Raw genomic sequence first — 18,922 nt, 5'->3', positions numbered from 1 at the left:
TTCCATTCCATTCAGCCCAGACCCCTGACTCTATTGAGGAGCCCTCCTCTCTGCTCTCATAGCCTCTGTACTTCCCTATGTCATAGTTCTTGTCATTGTTCTTTCCTTGTGTGGGTCTGTCACCAGACTGTAAGCTTTGTTAAGGGCTGGTGAAAGGGGATTCAAAGCATGTGTCTTGCTTATCTCTGTATCTTTAAAACTTAGCCTATTGCTGACATATAATTAGTGCACAGAAAGTCATGAAAGGATGAAGGAAGGAAGGAAATTTATATGCTCCTTGAAACAATTTTATACACCAATTTTTAGTTTCTTCCTCCATATCCACTTACATATGAACTCAAATTAAATATTTCCCAGCTCTAGAGAAATTGGGTACCAGGAACCATCCAGTAGCCAGACAAGCTAGAAGGCTCTGGCTTCATCCTCGCATTCAGCCACATCCCTAAGAGCACTCTCCTTGCAGTCTTCACTCTGCTCAACTTCACAATAGTCCTCTCAAACACCCCATGCAAAGTTTGACCTTCTGACTAGAGTTCAGGCTCCTTTCTCTACCTGAAATGTCTCCCATTCTCTAATCTCTACCTTGTAAAATTCTGTTCACTGATTACCTCTCTTTCCCTCATGGATGACTTCCGCAGTATCATCAGAGTTCTCTGTTGACTACAAATCTGATTAAAACTTGAGTTATTGTTTGGAAATTTGCCTGCCCTACTAAAATGTAAGCTCCTTAAGAGCAGGGACTGTATCTAATTTACTCCTGTATCCTTCCCACCCCAATGTCCAGCAAAGAACCTTACTCTTACAAGTCACTCAAGGCATATATGGATGGGACTATCTACAGGTAAGGAGTGGAAATGGGAACATAAGATCCATGAACATATTTTCATGGGTATTGACTCAGACCCATTTTGAAAAAAATTATTTCGATTTGTTAGATTCAAATCAAACAAGATTTTCTTAATTCCACAACTCATAAGTCTTGTGTGTTAAGTGCTATGGGAAATCACAGACAAATTGGACAATGTTCCTGCCTTCATGGATTTCACATTTTCACAGGGATAAAAATAATATGCTCATATATAGCTATTATAAAAGACACAATGTGGGATAAATCAAGAACAGACATTAAAAAAGTAGCTCATGCCTGGAGAAAAGGGAGAAATGTATTCTGGATGGGGATTTCAGAAGATACATCATGAAGTGCCTGACCTTTTAGCTAAACCTGGTAGAATCAGTTGGGAGGATGGGTCCTTTCACAGAGGGATCTTAATGATTGAAATCAAGAGGAAGAAAGTTTAGAATTATTCCAAGAACCAGAAAGCGGTATAGCTGGGCTGGCATCTAGAGAATGTGCTGCACATGAGGTGGTGGAGGAGAACTAGGGAAGAGGCAGGTGATGAAGTTAGAAAGGTAAGATGAAGAGAACTCACAGAGAGATAAAGATCTGAAGATTCTGTGAGCCACTAAGGGATTTAGTAAGAGTATATTGGATACTGGAAAAGGGAAACTACCTTCCACATCTGTCCAGTTGTTTGGGGGAACAACTAACTGTCCAAGGGAATAGCTGGGCCTCCCCTCCTTTACCTCCCATTGGGAATTAGACTATGGGGGAAGTCATGGAAAAACTAAACCCCTAACCCCTGCACACACTCAGGCCTTAGATCTGTCAAAAGTGGCTTTGCTTCTCTTCAGTAAGCTCCTCCTTCTGTGGCGGGATCCATTGAACTGAACAAAGTCATAGAGTCCCAACATTGCTCATCATGTCTTAAAGCTTTAGGGGACATCCCAATGAGAAGGATCATTCATCTAAACTGACCAAGAAGAAGGAGAAAAGTCGGGGTGCAGTGCTGCTGAAGAATATATAATTGCCATGATGCATGGATGAACTTGGCCAACTTTTTCTGGCTGTGTGCCATAGCCCAGCTCAAGTGTGTTCTTCTGGGGATTTCAACAATTAGTACCACCCACAGGGATGATTATGGAATTGGATACATGGTGTGCTGGAGCTGGTCTGTGTGACAGCTCATGAGACTAATGAGAGTTGATTGTTATCCTCTCTTCCTAACTCTTTGGTTATGTCATGTAAATAGCTTGAAAATTGGCTATGATGAAAGTATTTATATCAACAAAATTGGTTAATGTTACAAATCATGGCTGATTTTCTTTGGAAAGCCAGTCATTAAACATTTACCTTCATAATGGTGAATGGGATGAGAACAAACCAATACAGGACCAAGGCAAGGAAAGGCTTCATTGAAGGCATAGAGAAGGCCTGAAAATGTTGCCAGCGGGTGGTGTTGTGCTCCTTTCCAGAGTAGGCTACTACCATCACACTTCATCTCTGAGGACAGAAGCGAATATTCAAGAACTTCTTGCTATAGTCCCATATAATGCAGCACCAGAATGTTTAAATGATCAGGCTTTGGCTCTTCAAAATGTCACCATTGGTAAATCCTATGGTGAAACAGCTTTACTAAAGCTCTGCACATGTGTGGTATCGTGTTAAATTCTGTACACAAAATCTTTGACAATATGGCTTCAAACCACACAAAGCAAGTAATGGCAGAACACTAATGCATTTAGTCACTAAGTCATTCATCTCTTTATTTCTTCATTCAAGCATTTAGTGAACCAGAGTAGAATTGGAATAACCTTTTGAGTCAGACCAGGTTCAGATCTTTGCTTTTCTGTTTACTGGTAGTAGGGCTTTGAGAAAGTCATTTAATATAGTCAAGCTTGATTTTTTTTTTTTTAAAGATTTTATTTATTTATTTGAGACAGAATGAGAGAGAGAGCGAGAGAGCTCATGAGAGAGGGGAGGGTCAGAGGGAGAAGCAGGCTCCCCGCCGAGCAGGGAGCCCGATGCGGGACTCGATCCAGGGACTCCAGGATCATGACCTGAGCCAAAGGCAGTTGCTTAACTGACTGAGCCACCCAGGTGCCCCTGATTTTTTATATATATGAAAAAATGAGAGTAAGTCTTCTTTGGCAGGGTGCTGTGAGAATGAGATGAAAAATCACATTTCTTTATTTTTTATTTTTTTTATTTTTTAAAGATTTTATTTATTCATTTGAGACACAGAGATACAGAGAGAGAGAGCATGAGCAGGGAGAGAGGCAGAGGGAGAGGGAGAAGCAGGCTCCCCGCTGAGCCAGGAGCCCGATGGGGGGCTCGATCCCAGGACCCTGGGATCATGACCTGAGCCAAAGGCAGACGCTTAACAACTGAGCCACCCAGGCGCCCCAAAAAATCACATTTGAAATACATTCAGCACAGTATCTAATGTATGGTGAGCACTCAAAACATTGTGTCTGCTGTTAATTCTATAATCAGTTATGCAGTCCCTAGGGCCTTCATGTAATTAACTCGATGTATTTTTCAATTAATTTAATAAATATTTCATGAGACACCTCTAATCCAGCATTGCACACTGGGTTAAATTATTTAAGAAGAAAATAGGATGTTGTCTCTGACCTCTGGGAGCTGACCACCTATCAGAGAAACTTACCATAACCTGGACATTCCTATCCGCTGGCCTTTCATTTAGTCCTTGTGTGACTTTGAAACTAGTGCAATGGGAAAAGTCCCAGGTTCTCAATCCTGGTGCCAGCTTGGCCACAAATTTGTCACTTGACCTTGAGTATGGCATATGCTGTGAACTTCATATTCATTCTCTCCAACAAAGAAATTAGTGGAAACAACTTTTAATGCAAGAAAGTCCCCTAGTGATCATCTTGTCTGATCTAATGAGGAGACTGAAGGCCACTGAGGCTAAGCAAGTTGCCCAGTGTCGCTCAGTAAATTAGTGGCAAGATATGAATTACAACCCTAAATAATTCTTAAGATATTTCTCAGCTCAAAATTCATGTTTCTATGACCTTTTGAGCACTAATAACTTACAGCATAAGTATGATTGAAACAATTTGTAAATGGCAGTTAAAGCAGATTGAATTTTCTTTTCAAATTGATATGAACTCCAGTCATGTTCCCCGTCATATTCAGTTTATTTTCATGTCTTCAGCAGCCACTTTTCATTTGCAATAAGATATCAAATGAGAATACACTGAGTGTAGTTATATCATATATATGTCTTATATTGTACTAAATATTTCTAATGCTTATAGATTACTCCTGGTATTTACTAAGCCTTGTATTATTAAAGTTTAATGGGACACAAGGACTTTATGAAGTTGTAAATTCAAGAATTCACAGAGATGGAGAATGTCCCTGCCTTGAAGGAGATTGTAGCATGGGTGTTTCCAGGTACCAGATATATAGGATCTAAGTAAATTAGTGCACAGTTAAATAAATTGAGATTTATCTATAGAGAGTCAACTTCCTGGCAGACCAGAGAGGAGAGATTTGTGTATGAGAAAAGTTTTATTAAAACTTGTCCTATGCTCATCATGTTTATTGCTGTAGCTCAGTCACTGAAACAGTTCCTGAATCAATGCATCTTTTCTTGGACGAATGAATGAATGAATGAATGAATGAATGAATGAATGAATGAATGAGTGAGTGAATGAGTGAATGAATGAACGAACAAATGAACAAATGAAAGAGAGAGAAGCAAGTTTCATTTGGTGAAATGTCAGGGCTTGGTCAATGGGTTGGGTGCATGGTTCTGGTGTCAGGACCGTGGATAGCTCTCTGGGCGTTGACATGGTATTTTGGCTAGGGGTTTTTGCTAAACTTTTACCTGGTACAGCTCCCTTCTGGAAGTCACCTTCTCCTTTGAGATGGGTACCACTAGTCTTTTTTGAACTCAAATAAAGTAAGCTCTATCCTTTACCGGTTTAGGATTAGTGTGTCCCACTATGTTCTTTCTCCAGTGGGCCTCAACTAGGGAAATCAAACCTCCATGAAGTGAGTCACTCTTAATCCTCAGAATTCATAATGATCTCTACATTACCATTCCTTGGTCCAGAAGTTTACTAGAACCCGAATTAAACAAAACTCATCTAAACTTACTGTCAATTAATGAACACTGTGCCTCATTATTCAGACATGTGAGATAATGAAATCAAACTTAAAAAAGAAGTATTTCCAACAGAAGCCATTCAAACAACAAACTGAGTTGTTGTTTTTTTTTTCTGTTTAAAGACCATGAAATGAATGTTAACCATAAAATACCATTTATCTCATCAGATTGATCCATTTGATGCAGGTTCATTGCCAATATATTATAGATGGGGGAGTTAGACAATGGCCAGAGATAACTTACAGTTAAGAGAGGCGTGGTGGAGTATTGGTACCATATCAAGGGGTGCATGAATACTGGGGTAACAATGACAAGATTTGCAATTTATTATGCACTTATTGCGTGCCAAGCATAATTGCTGTGGCTTTCTATAACTATCTTGGGCTTCATAACAACACGTCTATGTAGTTACTGTTGCTTCCACTTTCCATACAAGAAACTATGTCTTAAAGTTGGTTGGATGAAATTCCCAAGGTCATATATTTACTAAGGATCACAGCTGGGATTTGGACCCAGACTGAGTAAGAAGCTACTATTTGAGGAGTCTGTGTTTGAGAAGTTTGCTTAGCATTGAGAGGAGATAGGCATTCTGGCATTCTCTCTTTGATAGGTATTTGCAAAGAATTCTCAGAGGTAGGCATGAATCCTTTGGACAAAGAATTTAGAATAAGTTGGCTTGAAAAAATAAAAGGACCCAATTGGATTGGGGACAAGGGAGATATGCAGAAGTCAGGGTTGGAACTGTGACAGCATTTATGAGTTGTAGGGAAACCATTTTATATCTCTTTTCAGGAGTCTTGCTATATTTGGTCTAGATGTGTTGTAAAATATTATGTTGTAGAAGAGGGTTGAGGTCTTTTGAAGAAGGACAATCTGTGTCAAAGATGAGGTCATAAAATCTCAGAAAGCCCACAACAGAAAGCAGCAGGACTGACTGTTCACAAATTTGGAAGGACAAGAAGGTTAGAATGGGCTGCAAAAGAGACTGAAAATATTTTCTTACTGGGAGCTTGCCAGCCTCAGTGAAAGTCCAAGGTAACCTTTGCTGCTGAACTTGAAAGAAAGAGGTTGTGAGAGATCACAAGTGTCATCTGGTAAAGTTGCAAAAGGGAAGATAACTTGAGGTATCTCTGATTATGACCTCTGGGATGAATATGCCAAAAAGAAGGGAAGCTCTCCACTTTTAAGACTAGCTTCATCGTCAAAAATATAATTTACTGGCATTTAAATTAGGGACTATATTTAATTTTATTCAACAAGCGTATTACAAAGATAGATTGGTTTCTCTATAAATGGTAGCTGTCCTACTATTTAAAAAGATTCAGAAACTTCTAAATATATCTGTAATACTTTACGACCAGTGAACTATCAAGAAACAAAAGTATGGAAAAGGAAGATGATGGTCAAAGTAGAGGTGGGGAGCTTTGCTCAGTGGCAGTATCGTAGCCAATGAGGTTTATCCAAGGCGCGATTATTGCTAATTGAAAAGTAGAGGTGGGGGCTGGGAGTTTTCATAGGATACAAAGCCATGTTGTGAAGTGGTCCACACTGGATAATGGTCAATCATTTCCGGTAGCCATTGTGACAGGGTCTTCGCCGGTGCTATTCCCTCTGCATGCAACAGTCTGCTCTCCACCCACCTTCATTCCTTATAAGCCTTATTCTTCCCTTTCTTCCCTTCTCCTTATCCTTCATGGTCCAGTTTAAATGTCTCATCCTCAAGGTTTTTGCTGACCTTCTAGACTCAGTTATTCCCTATGTTTTATGCAATATTAGTACACTTTATTTTCCTTTAGAGTAAATAATGATAACTAACAATAATAATGCCCATTGTACAGTACAAAATATGTCTCTATGGACTTCACATATATCATTTAATCCCTTCAATAGCCCCAGAAGGTAGATACAATCATATTTTAACTGAAGCAAGACACAGTCAGATACAAGTGCCAATATTTTACATACCACTAAGAAAAAAACCCATTAAGATATTAATAACACACAAATCCTCATTTCAAGGGTGTGAAAATGTGGAAAACTGTGTGTCTTAGAATTGGTGTAATACCCTATTATTACCATTTTACAGCTGAGGAAACTGAATAAGTTAATGGATTTTCCCAAAGCCACACATCTAGGAAGTGGTAGAGTCTAGATTGGAATCCTAGAACTTGGGCTTGAGAGTGTATCCTCTTAACCCCTGATCTGTGCTATCAGTACAGAATCACAATGTCTAATTATATGTTTGTGTGTATGATTCTGTGTTTAAGTCCTCGCTCTCCAAGAGACCATATGCTATATCAAGGCAACGATTGCACCTGTGGTATGTACCATTTAACCCCAAGCCCAGCAAATTGTCTAGTATGCTGTCAATGTTTAATAATGACTGATGGAATGAGTGAATGAAAGAAGAAACACTGGGTTTAGAGACAAATTCCATGGGCTTCACTACTAGATTTGCAGTTTTGATTAGTAGTGTGACCTTTGACATGTCACTTTGTTCTCTGGGCCTCAGTTTCTTTATTTATAATACAAAAGGAAATTACAGTTGACCCTTAAACAACACAGGTTTGAACTGTGCAGGTCTGCTTACGTGCAGAATTTTTTTGAGAAACGCAATATGGTAGGTGTATTTTCTTTCTTACGATTTTCTTAATAACATTTTCTTTTCTCTTGTTTATTGTAAGAATACAGTATATAATACATATAACATGCAAAATATGTGTTAATTGACTATTTATGTTTAATCAGTAAGGCTTCCCAGAATTAAGTTTTTGGAAAGTCAAAAATTATACATGGATTTTCAACTGTGCCTGGGGGCTGGCATCCCATCCCTCATGCTGTTCAAGGATCAGCTGTACATTAGATTTTCTGAGTGCTCTCCAACTTAGAATGAGTATTGCAAATCTGCATTGAAGGCCAATGCTCTGCACAGCATTAAACTAGATAAAACATATTAAGCATTTAGCACAATGCCTGGTACACAAAGCTCAACGAATATTAAGTATTGTTATAGCTCTAGTCAAAGCATGAATTGAATGAAATGAGAATCGTAGGATTAAAAAAAACAGTTACTATGAACCTTAGCAGTTGGGTAGGGCTTCCTAGAGGGAGAGGGGCTAGACTTGGAGCATGAAGCAAAACAATGTTTGTGATTGAGCTACTGTGTCCAATATGGTACCTACTAGCCATATGTGGCTATTTAAATTAACATGTAAATTAATTCACATCACATTTCAAGTGTGCATTAGCCACATGTGGCTAGTGGCTGCCATATTGGAGAGTGTAGATGTAGAACATTTCCAGTACAGCAAGTTCACTTGGACAGTGCTGTGACAGAGTGAAGAGTAGAACTACATTTCATATATATGTCACTTCAAATTATTTATTGAGTGACGGGGCTGTGCTAGGTGTGGTGCTATGTGCTGATGGAGATTACTCTGGTTTAGGGGTCTGCAAACTATAGCCCCAGGAAAACTGCTGTTTTTCATAAAGTTTTATTGAAACACAGCCATACTCATTAGTTTAGCTACAGTAACATGGTTGAGAAGTCATGACTCTGTGGCTTGCAAAACCTTAAATATTTATCAACTGGGCCTTTACAGGAAAAATTTGCCAACCCCTGGTTGGGCTAGTAGATTCATTTAATACTTTGACATCTGAGTTAAAGAACGGTTTTGGAATTTATTCATTCCTTTGTGTGTTTGTTCATTTAACATTCAACTGGTATTTATTTCTCAATCATCTTAATTCAAGCAGGATGTCAGGCACTGAGAGAATGAACACAATAGATAAAAACCGTGATCATCATGGAGCTCACATTCTAGTGGGGAAAGGCGACAAACAGATAATTAGAGTATATGTAATAACAAATAAATTGTATCCTATGTTAGAAGATGATTTTTTTAGTAAAGAGGCTGCAGGAAGAGTGGGTGGTGAATGAGAAGGAGAGGTGTGATTGCAAATTTAAGTAGGGTGTTCAAGGTGGCGTGATTGGGGAGGTGAGGAAGCAAAGCATGCTTTGTGGATATCTGGGGAAAGTGGAGTCCAGGCTGAGGGAATGGCAGGGACAGAGGCTTTGAGAGCAGATTGTGCCTCACACATTTGAGGAAGATCACATAGGAGAATATTCGTGGGCTTCACTGGATACTAGGCGAATATTAGGAGCTGGGGTAAGAGAGGGACCAGAGAGACACTGTAAGAACGTTGGCTTTCAACCTGAGCTCAGCAAAAAGCCACAGGGACATTCTGACCCGAGGACTGATGTTATCTAACTTACTTTTAAAATGATCACTCTGTCTACTCCATTGAGAAAAATCTATAGGGAACAGGCAAGAGTGATAGCAGGGGAGCTATTTAGGAGACTGATATGATTATCCAGGATAGAGATGGTGGTGGCTTCGGCCAGGGTAGTAGCGGTGGTGGTGGAAAGAAGTTCCTGGAATCAAGATATTGCATTTCATTCATTGCAGTGATTTACTGAGCACCAATTATATGCCAGGCATTGTGCCCAGTATTGGGGATAATGAGCAAAAGAAGCTGCCATCTCTGTCCCTTGGAGTTTTCTAACAAATTGGTTTCATTCTCTCAACATCAGAAATGAGGAATCCAGTGCTGGGTCCCCCATATGTGGATGACATCCAGAACCAGTTTTCACATTGTCTCTAAAGACCGAGGAGAGGATGATACTGTCTTAGTCTGCTGGGGCTGTCATAACAAAAATATCATAGACTGGTGGCTTGAACAACAGAACCTTATTTCTCACAGCTCCAGAGGCTGGGGAGTCCAGCGTCGAGATATCACTGAATTGGTTCCTGGTGAGAGTTCTCTTCCTGCTTGTGGAAGACCAACTTCTTAACTTCTGTCTGTGACCTCACATGGCCTTTCTGCAGTGCGTGTGTGTAGAGAGTGTGAGATCTGCCTCTCTTCCGCTCCCTATAATCCCATCACAAGGTCCCTGCTTCATGACCTCATCTAACCCTGATTACCTCCCAAAGGCCCCACCTCCAAATACCGTCATGTTGGGTGTTAGGGGCTTCACTATATGAATTTGGGGAGACACAAACCTTTGGATGATAACAGACACTGATGACCTAGGATGACAGAAGTGTCAGTGACAGGGATATGTGCTATAAGTGAGGGCTGAGCAGAGCTTTTCTGGGCACTGTGCTGAGTGGGGCTGGGACTCAGGGAGGTGATGGAGGAGGCTCTGGCACAAAATCTAAGGAGACATTCATCAGAGGGTGTCAACCCTGCTTTGCACAGCCCTGAGTGCCCCTTAAAATTGGTGGTGGAGGGGGCGGGTGTATAAACTCTGACAGTGGCTTCTCCATCTGTCCTCCTAAGAAACATTTGAAGATTCTCCTGCAGGGTCCGGTTGGGGATTCAAAGAGCAAAGAGGTCCAGGCTGGGAAGAACCATGCAGACCATCCAGTTGAACTCCCTCTTTCTACAGCAGATGAGGTTGGGTTTCAGAGAGGGTCAGGGACTTGCTCAAGTCATTCAGGAAGTTCATGGCAGAGTAGAGGTCTCCCGACCACCATGCTTGCAGAAGCTTGATTTCTCCATCTCTTGAGGACAACGTAAGCAGTCAACACTTTTTATCCTTGGAATGGAGGCTCGCAGCCAAGGCCTTCAGAAGCCTTTTAGAACATCTGAAGGTGGTATCAGCTTCTAGAAGTGTTTTTGTCAGGTTTGTCTTCCAGGCGTATGATCCGATCCACCCATTCACGCAAAGAGGTGTTCCCATCCAGGACATCTGGGGCATGGTGAGTTCCCCATCAGCTTCATTAACGTCTTTCTTTCACAAACATTCACTGAGACCCAAGGCTGAGTCAGTCACCAGGGAGGGAAGCAGTTGAGACACTGCCACCACCCCATTTGCTCAAAATCAAGCTGCCCCCAGCATGGGCTGTTTTGTTTTTGGAGAGGCAGTCAGATGAAAAGGGAAAAAAAGGGAAAGCACTGAAGTCAGGCAGACCTGGGTTAAAATCTTGGCTCTGTCTGAAACTATTGGTGCGGTTTTGAGCAAACTGCTTAATTTTCCCCAACCTTCAATTTCCTGCTCTTTTTTCATCAAAGGAAAAGGTATTCACCTTTGCTAGGTTATTGTGACGATTGTAATCAGTACAAAGTACCCGCTACATAATATGGCAAATATATGTGTTCAACAAATGGGAATTATTGAATCAGGGGCAAAAAGAACCCCCAGTTAAGTTGACTTAACCCCCAAAAGTCTTAATCGTGATGGAATGGAAGGCGTGGGGATAGATTTCTGAGCAGAAGCAGCCTCCACAAAACCATTTAAAACACAGCACTTAGTAATAGCACTAGCCTTTTCTGGTTATTCGATGGGAACCAGCCCATTACACCACTGCCCTTTCTCTTCTGGACTGAAGGCAGCTTCCATTTTGATGTAGGTGATTAAAGGTCTCTGAAAAAGAGAAGAGTGTGTACATGTGTGCGTGTGCGTGTATGTGTGTATCATCCCAGCCTTTTGGTTTTTTGTTAAATGGTCTTTTAATTGAAATTTCAATAGATGGGTTTCTACTGGACAACAGGGGTCAGGAGGTGTATGGATTTTATGCTGATCACACCAAGATCGTCCCTCAGGACAGGGCATCCAGGAATTCGAGATGCTTCACACAAAAGTCAGGCGAGGTCAGGTGGCCTCACCCTGTGCAGTAAATGGTCTGCTGCCAGCTTTCAAGTGGCCCCAAATGGACTTAGCAGCAAAGCCTGACTTCCTAGTGAAGCCTGGTGCAGGCCACTTGGACCCACGTTGCTTAATTTTAATGATTCATGATGATTCTCTATCATATACCAGTAAATGTACCGTAAAAACATCTTGTGAAAGAATGTGTGTCTTAGTAATGGGACCCTGTGCCCTTCTGTAATTAAATCCTTGCTGGAACGTGGGGGCTGCTTGGGGTAGCAGGTGAGGGGCAGGGATTGTGGGAGTCTCCTGGGGTGGCGGTGGCTGAGGGGTAGAGCCTGGGGAAGCGTAAGGAGGCAGGGGGCCTGGGGAGGGATGAGGAGGCAGGGCCTAGGGTGGATTGAGGAGGGGGAGCCTGGGGCAGGGGTAAAGGGATGGGGCTTGGGGAAGGGTAGAGAGGAGGGGCCTGGGGAGGGATAAGGGGGTGGAGCTTGGGTAGAGGTAAAGTGGTGGGGCCTGGGTGGGGTTAGGGGCGGGGCCCGGGACAGCGGGGTGGGGAAGAGGCTGTGGTGTGTGTGCTTGTGTGAGATTGGGATGATTGGGAGATGGAGAATGAGAAAAATCAAGAAAAAGAGGCAGAAAAGTAGGCGGAGTGGAATTAACAGGATGTGAATGTATTCTTTGCTCTAGGCACCTTTACTCACCATATCTTATGTAATCATTACATTAACCCTTGAAGTAGACAGACTCTCCTTTTTTTGTCTCTTTCATGGACAAAGTGAGTCTGGGGATTTAACCTGCACCTGTGTGACTTAAACTGAAGTCCTTTTCACTGTCCTTTTCCTTTCTACAAAGGAAAGAGGCTTACAGGAAGGTGGACAGTGAGGAATACAGAGGCACACACACACAGAGAAAGGCAAAGGCAGAAAAGCAGAGACCAAAGAGGGAAACTGAGGCAGGAGCAAATGCACAAAGACTGAGAACCAAAAAGGGAGACAGAGAAGAGGGGAAGAGAGAACCATCATCAGAAGAGAGCTGGGGTTGGGGGGTTGGCAGAGCAAGAATGTGAATATGAATATAATCAGGAGTGAGATTAGCAAAGTGGAAATGAGCTGGGTTCAGCTGAATATGCACATTATGTGAAACGGTATAATACTCCAGATGGAAGTCCTGGAAATGATGGTTCTCTAGTTTCCCAGAGAAGCTATACCTGAGACCCTGACCATCTGCCTAGAGCTGAGGCGGAGGTTACTCTGAGGAAGAGATGCCTCTGAACAGAGTGCAGATGTCACATGCTGTCCCCTGGTTCTCTTGGTTCTCCCCCAATTCCTCAAGCCAGAGGCAAAGGCTCCATCCTCATGGTGTCCGGACCACCTTGCTTTAGGGCGTGGCTGGCTCGGGCAGGACACATCCGTGTGTGTGTGCGCGCGCGCGCACATGTGTGTGTGGCCCCTTGTACTCAGTGCACATCTGGAAAATCATTATTCTTTTTTGCTTTAATTTTATAAATGAGATTTGATTTTAAACTCACAAAGATAGCTGGTGCTTGAAAAAAGAAAACCATCAATGCGTCTCTTTTGTAGAGTGAAGAACTCTTTTGCAAAATGAATAATTACCCTCTGCTTAATCTATTTTGTATATTTCACTTTGCTGGTTCAGGTTTTGTGCAAGTGGGGGACAACTGCATTATTAATCATCCCGTGTCCTGAATAGAATAGTGTATATTTTATCCTTACCGCATCCTTGTGAATGGGACAGGACAGGACTTATGTTCCCCGTCTTCTGGGTAAGAAGGATGAGGCTCAGAGAGATGAAGGATCTTGAACAAGGCCACCCATCAGCTAGTAGAGAAACAGAGCCACAGGGGCCTGAGGAATGACAACCACATCGCCTCATCTCATCTATATCCCCGTAAGTTCCAGTAGAGGCGTGGTAGGCGGCCAGGTAGAGCCACCACAGTGGGTCATTTTGAGTGACGTGCAGGATCATGCTGAACTCCATCTTACCTGGGACAGTGTGGGGGAGCGTTGGCTCCAGAGTCGAGAAGAATGGAATTCAAATCCTGAATCTGTTATCTTCTTGCTGTGCAAACCGAAGGCCAGTCATTTAACCCCTGGGGGCTTCAGTTTCCTCACCTGTAAAATCAGGACAGAGTGGCTGGATGGATTAAAGGTGAGAAAGTAGATCAAACATGAAATGCTTAACAGGATCCATAAGCAACTCTTAGCCTTTCCCTCTTCCCAAATTACAGCCGAGGTGTCCAAGATAAGAGCTGTGGGCAGGAAGGAACATGAAGGCAATTCCCTAGTAATAATCATAGCAATCACGGGCTGTGCTTATGGAGCTCATAGTGGGGATAGAACATTCTGGACGTTGTTCAGGGAGAGGGGCAGACCTGATCAAGCTTGTTGTAGAACTGAGGAAATAGAGTCTTGGTCAGAGACACGAAATTGTGCAAAATCATGGAGCCACTGGGTGACGAAGAATTCAGACCCTGTCCTGACTCCAGTGCCTGTCTTCTCTAAACACCCTCTCTCCATGCACAGTGCTTGGAGTCTGCATTTGGAAAGGACTCTCTTTGCAGAGGGGATATAGAGGTTTCCAGGAGTTTCTCCATGCCTGTGGGATAAGGCAGCATTCCTCAGTGCCTGCAAAGCCCTCTGGCTCTGCTGATCCGAGAAAAAAAAGGGCCCAGGATTTCCTGTGGTGCTGTGACCTTCCTTTGCTCCCACTCCTTCCTCTGGAAAATTCCTACACCCCCTTGGGAGAGAGGTGGTACAGCCTGGGACCAGCAGCACCGTCTCTGGGTTCCAGTCCTGACCTTGGCAACACTTCTGTTTGTGACATCAGTCCAGTAAGTTACTTAACCCCTCTGGGCCTCAGTCTCCTCATCTGTAAGATGGGGTTGAAAGTAGAACCTGCATCTTAGGTTTATTGTGAGGGTCACATGAGTTAATATAAGTAAGGAACTTCCAAAACCACCCAGCAGTTAGGACTCTCAGTGTCCCCTCTTGTTATCTTCCCTCTTTGCTGGCATGTCCCCAACCTTGGGGGGGCAGAGTTTGATGCTCTTTCCCTGCGATCCCGCGGCTCTTTGCACACCCTCCGAGTCCTCCCCAGCCCAAATCACAGCTTGTGGTAGCGATGTATTTTCTTCTTGGTGACACCTGAGTGTCAGCTGCTTGTGGTGGAGAATCGGATGGATTCGTCTCTGTGCCGCGATCCCACCTGCGCCAGGCACACAGGAATTGTACTGAGAATGAGAAATGGTCGGAAGAAGTAAGATCTGGACCAGACAGGAGGCAAGAACCATGTGGGGAGGAAAAAAGGGAGGAATGAACCCACACGGCAGGAAGCCCGGGAAGGGGCTGCACCCAAGAGGGGCAAGGGCACCAAGCCAGAGAGGAGGTATGGCCTGGGGGGGCTGGCTCGATGGCAGTGCCCGCAGTAACACCAACGACAAGGATAACAGCTCACACTGAGCCACCTACACGTGCAGTGATGTGGTCATCATTTTCTTGCTTTTAGAGGGAGAGCGAGTGCATCGCAGGTGGGGGTCCCAAGCAGATCCACGCTGAGCGCGGAGCCTGATGGGGGGGCTCGGTTTCACAACCCTGAGGTCATGACCTGAACCAAAATCAAGAGTCGATGCTTAACCGACTATACCACCCAGGCGCCCCGGGAATCGTGTGTAATATGTTACCCCCAGTCCTTGTGACGGTTTTAAAAATCGGGGTTAATATGTCCATTTCCTGATGAGGAAACTGAGGCCCAGAGTAGTGCAGCCGCCGATGGAGGCCACTGGGTCTGTGTGTAGTAAGCTGAGGAGTGAGCCCCAGATGGCTCTAATTCGCGGGCTGAACCTGGCTTCCCTCCTCCTGCTTGTTACCCTTGCTCCCCATACGCTGCACCCCTTCCAGGGTGACTTGAGAAGCATGGGTGATGCAGGCTCCAGGCAAGGCAGGGGCAGTGATGGCGAGGGCACGCCCCTGGCGGCAGGCCCCACCCTGTGCATTTGGTCAGGAATTCCGTGATCCTTCCTGGTGGTTCGGGCTGTCAGCCTCTGCTTCCATCAGTTCCAGGCTGCTGGTGAGCCTGCCTCATCCCCCTCCATCCGCAGTCAGCCACAATTTTAAGAGAATCTATTACCCACATGCTTTTCTCTCAGACACTGATTTATAGATAATCGTGTGCATGGCACATTCAGGGGTGGATGAGGCTAGGGGGCGAGGGGTCGCCTGAAATGGGAGTCCTGGTGTGGTCTGGCAGCTGGCCTTTCAGAGCCCAGGCATTCCACACGGGCTGCCCCATTAGCTGAGTCAGTGCCCATTAGCCCCCCAGGTAGCCTTGATTAAGGACTCTGATCTCCATCAGGCCTGATCGCCAGCCTGCACCACGAGAACCCTTCAGCCTCTTTTTTTTTTTTTTCCTTCTTGTGCTCAGAAATATGATGATGAATGGCAGTGAGAGGCTGGCAGCCATAATGCAGGCATCCAGATGTGTCTCAAATGTTTGGGGAAGAACAAGGCTGAGACGTGTCACTCCTATAGCGTAAGGAAGAAAGAGACAGCAGAGGTGCCCTTGGGAGGTTGCTTGGATGTCATCCAGACCACCTTCTCAGTGCACAGATAGAGAGACTGAGTCCCAGGGAGGGAGGGGACCCACCCTAGGTCACGCAGACTTCTAGAGAAGACTTCTAGAGAAGTCGTCCTCACTTCATAAAGATCCCAATCATACCGTCTTGTTAGTTCACTCCACTCATGCTTTTCTGCCTCCAAACCTCTGTTCTCCCAACTCCCAACCTTCCCTAACGTTCTTCACCTCCCCCTCAGTCCCTAGGGAAACACTAACCTCAAGAGACAAGACCAGAACGTGTTAGAAGAAGAATCAAGGCCTGGGATTTGAGCAAGGTTTGGAAGGGTGTTTGGGGGTCTCTGAGTATTAGCTGCTCATTTTACAGACAGGAAGACTGCGGCCTGGCAAAACAGAAAGATTTGCTCAAGGTTCAGAGGCGTCAGCATTGTAAAATATATTCCCTGAGGATACTGCTGACATTCAAACTGCCCACATGATCTCATTCCTCTCCTAAATATCATTTTGCCACTTAATTTTCTCTTCACCCCCTACTCCCTCTCAACCCTGGTTTCTCCTCTGTTGAACATCTCTGTCTCCAATTCTCAGGCTCTGCTCTGCTCAAGGAGTAGGATCAGAGCAGACCTACTACAAGAAGCAGACCCTGGTCTGCAGGTGGGTCTCTGATGGCCCTGTTATTATCAGTAAACCCAAGAGGTTAGGGCAGGAAGTGTATAAGGGAGGAGAGCGATTGATAAGGCCGGGACCATTGGCTGCACCCAGTCATGAAGGGCTTTGGATGTTAGACCAGGGGTATGTGAACTCTGTCCTGAGAGCACCTGGGGGCCACTGATAGTTTTGGGGATGAGCCATGGGTGTAGCTGCTCTTTGAAGAGGTAACTGGCCATCACTCAGATTGATGGGAGGACACTGAAAGCTTATCATCAGTGATAAAACTTTCAACAACGTGCAGGGACAGTGTCGAGGGCCTTCCTGGGGCAGTGATAGTGGGAAAGGTGGGAAGGGGTGGGTCTGAGTGACAACAAAGAGGTAGAATCAGGGGGATTCAGGTGCCATTCGGATGTTGAGGATGAAAAAATGAAGTCAGGTCAGAGATGTTTCTAAGGTTTCCATTTTGGGATGAAAGTGAGAGCATTATTCATAGAAGGGGGGCATGCAGATTGGAGGTGCATCAGCTTTTTTACACTAATGCTGCCTAACAGACAACCACAGTGTGTTGTTGTCAACAACTAGATGCATTTTCCCCTTTGTTACACACCTGGGTGGGCCAGGCTAGCTAGGGCTCAGCTGCACTTGTCTCTAAGCTCAGGCTGCATCCAGTTCTGTCCCACATGCCCCTCATCCTCCTTGGACCGGCCACTACTTAGAGCCTGGTTTTCTCCTGGCAAGAAGCAGGAATGCCAGAGAGCAAGCCCAGCCAAACAGCACATTTCAGACCTTGGTTCACATCATGTCTGCTATCATCCCATTGGTCAAAGCAAGTAACATGCTAAGCCTGCATACAAAGGCCCGGGAAGAGAGCTCACTCTTCCCAGCCGTGGCAAGCATGTGACTGCATACTACTGTAGGAAATGAAGACTTGACGGCAGTAATTCATTCTACCACAGGGTACATTTTCCTTAACCCCAATCTCCTATTCCCATGTTTTTTTTCCACGCTCTCTTTTTTCCCCAAATATTTATTTATTTGAGAGAGAGAGAGAAGGAGAGAGCACACGCAGGGGGCAGAGGGAGAAGCAGACTCCCCACTGAGCAGGGAGCCCAGTGTGGGGCTCAATCCCACGACCCTGGGATCATGACCCGAGCCGAAGGCAGACGCTTAACCAACTGAGCCACCCAGATGCCCCAATTTTCCACACTCTCTTTTAAAGCACAGCCTCAGAGAGCCATCACAAAGCCTGGCAAGTCTCAGAAAGAGACTGGGCTTGGATGTTCACAACCCTGGGCAGCTTACTCACCCTCTCCAGGCCTCAGCTTCATAGTATTTACAGTGGAACCAATCACATCGTCCTGTCAGTATTATCATAGATACCAAAAGTTCTTTGAGTAAGGTCAGCACAGAGTAGATGCCCAATTAGAAGGTATGATGCTTCCCCTGTGGATTATCCATGCTAGCAGGAAATCAACCTTCATTACATAGATATAGATTTAGTGTAATCCACACATAAACTATTTACATTTGAACAGGGGATACTCGGAAGAATGATCTTTCATCTTTAGGTATAGTCAGATTTTAGAAATCAGCCCAATGCTAATGTCAGTGTGGGTGAATCGGAGATACCTTGTCTTCCTAATGCTTGTTGTCTAGTACAAGCCCAGCTCTGGTCCTGGTGGTCATGGCTGTTGTCATGTTGTTTGTGATGATGTGAGGGAGCACGAGTTTCGAGGACCTGACTCTGGGACCTTGGGCAAATGACTGAGTCCGAGCTTTTGTTTCCTTATTTTATAATGAGGACGCCGCTACCTTCCTCCTGGTACTGGTCACGGGTCTGACCTGTGAGATGACATGCAGTGACATATGTGACAAGTGTCTTCCAACATGCCAACCATGAAGCAGGCTCCCAGTGATGTCATGCTCAGCCCGTGCCTCCCCCACCACACGCTGGGCCCCGAGCTGGGCTCCAGGGCCAGAGCTGCGAGTGAAGAAGCCCACGGTGGCCCACTCAGAGTCAGGACAAGAAAGGATGCCATGCACA

General features: G+C 44.4%; 1 protein-coding gene and 1 pseudogene across 5 annotated transcripts in view; both read left to right on the top strand.

Moving 5' to 3' along the window:
* ASTN2 (astrotactin 2) overlaps nt 1–18,922 on the top strand; it is an 883,583-nt gene that overhangs the window by 396,242 nt on the left and 468,419 nt on the right. The window lies entirely within an intron of this gene.
* Nucleotides 6,403–6,475, top strand: LOC123850384 (U4 spliceosomal RNA; annotated as a pseudogene).

Source organism: Mirounga angustirostris, unplaced genomic scaffold, assembly GCF_029215605.1.
Source record: "Mirounga angustirostris isolate CCGP_5_RB_7025 unplaced genomic scaffold, mMirAng1.0.hap1 SCAF_15, whole genome shotgun sequence".
Lineage (NCBI taxonomy): Eukaryota > Metazoa > Chordata > Mammalia > Carnivora > Phocidae > Mirounga > Mirounga angustirostris.
This window is presented reverse-complemented; position numbering and strand designations above follow the sequence as displayed.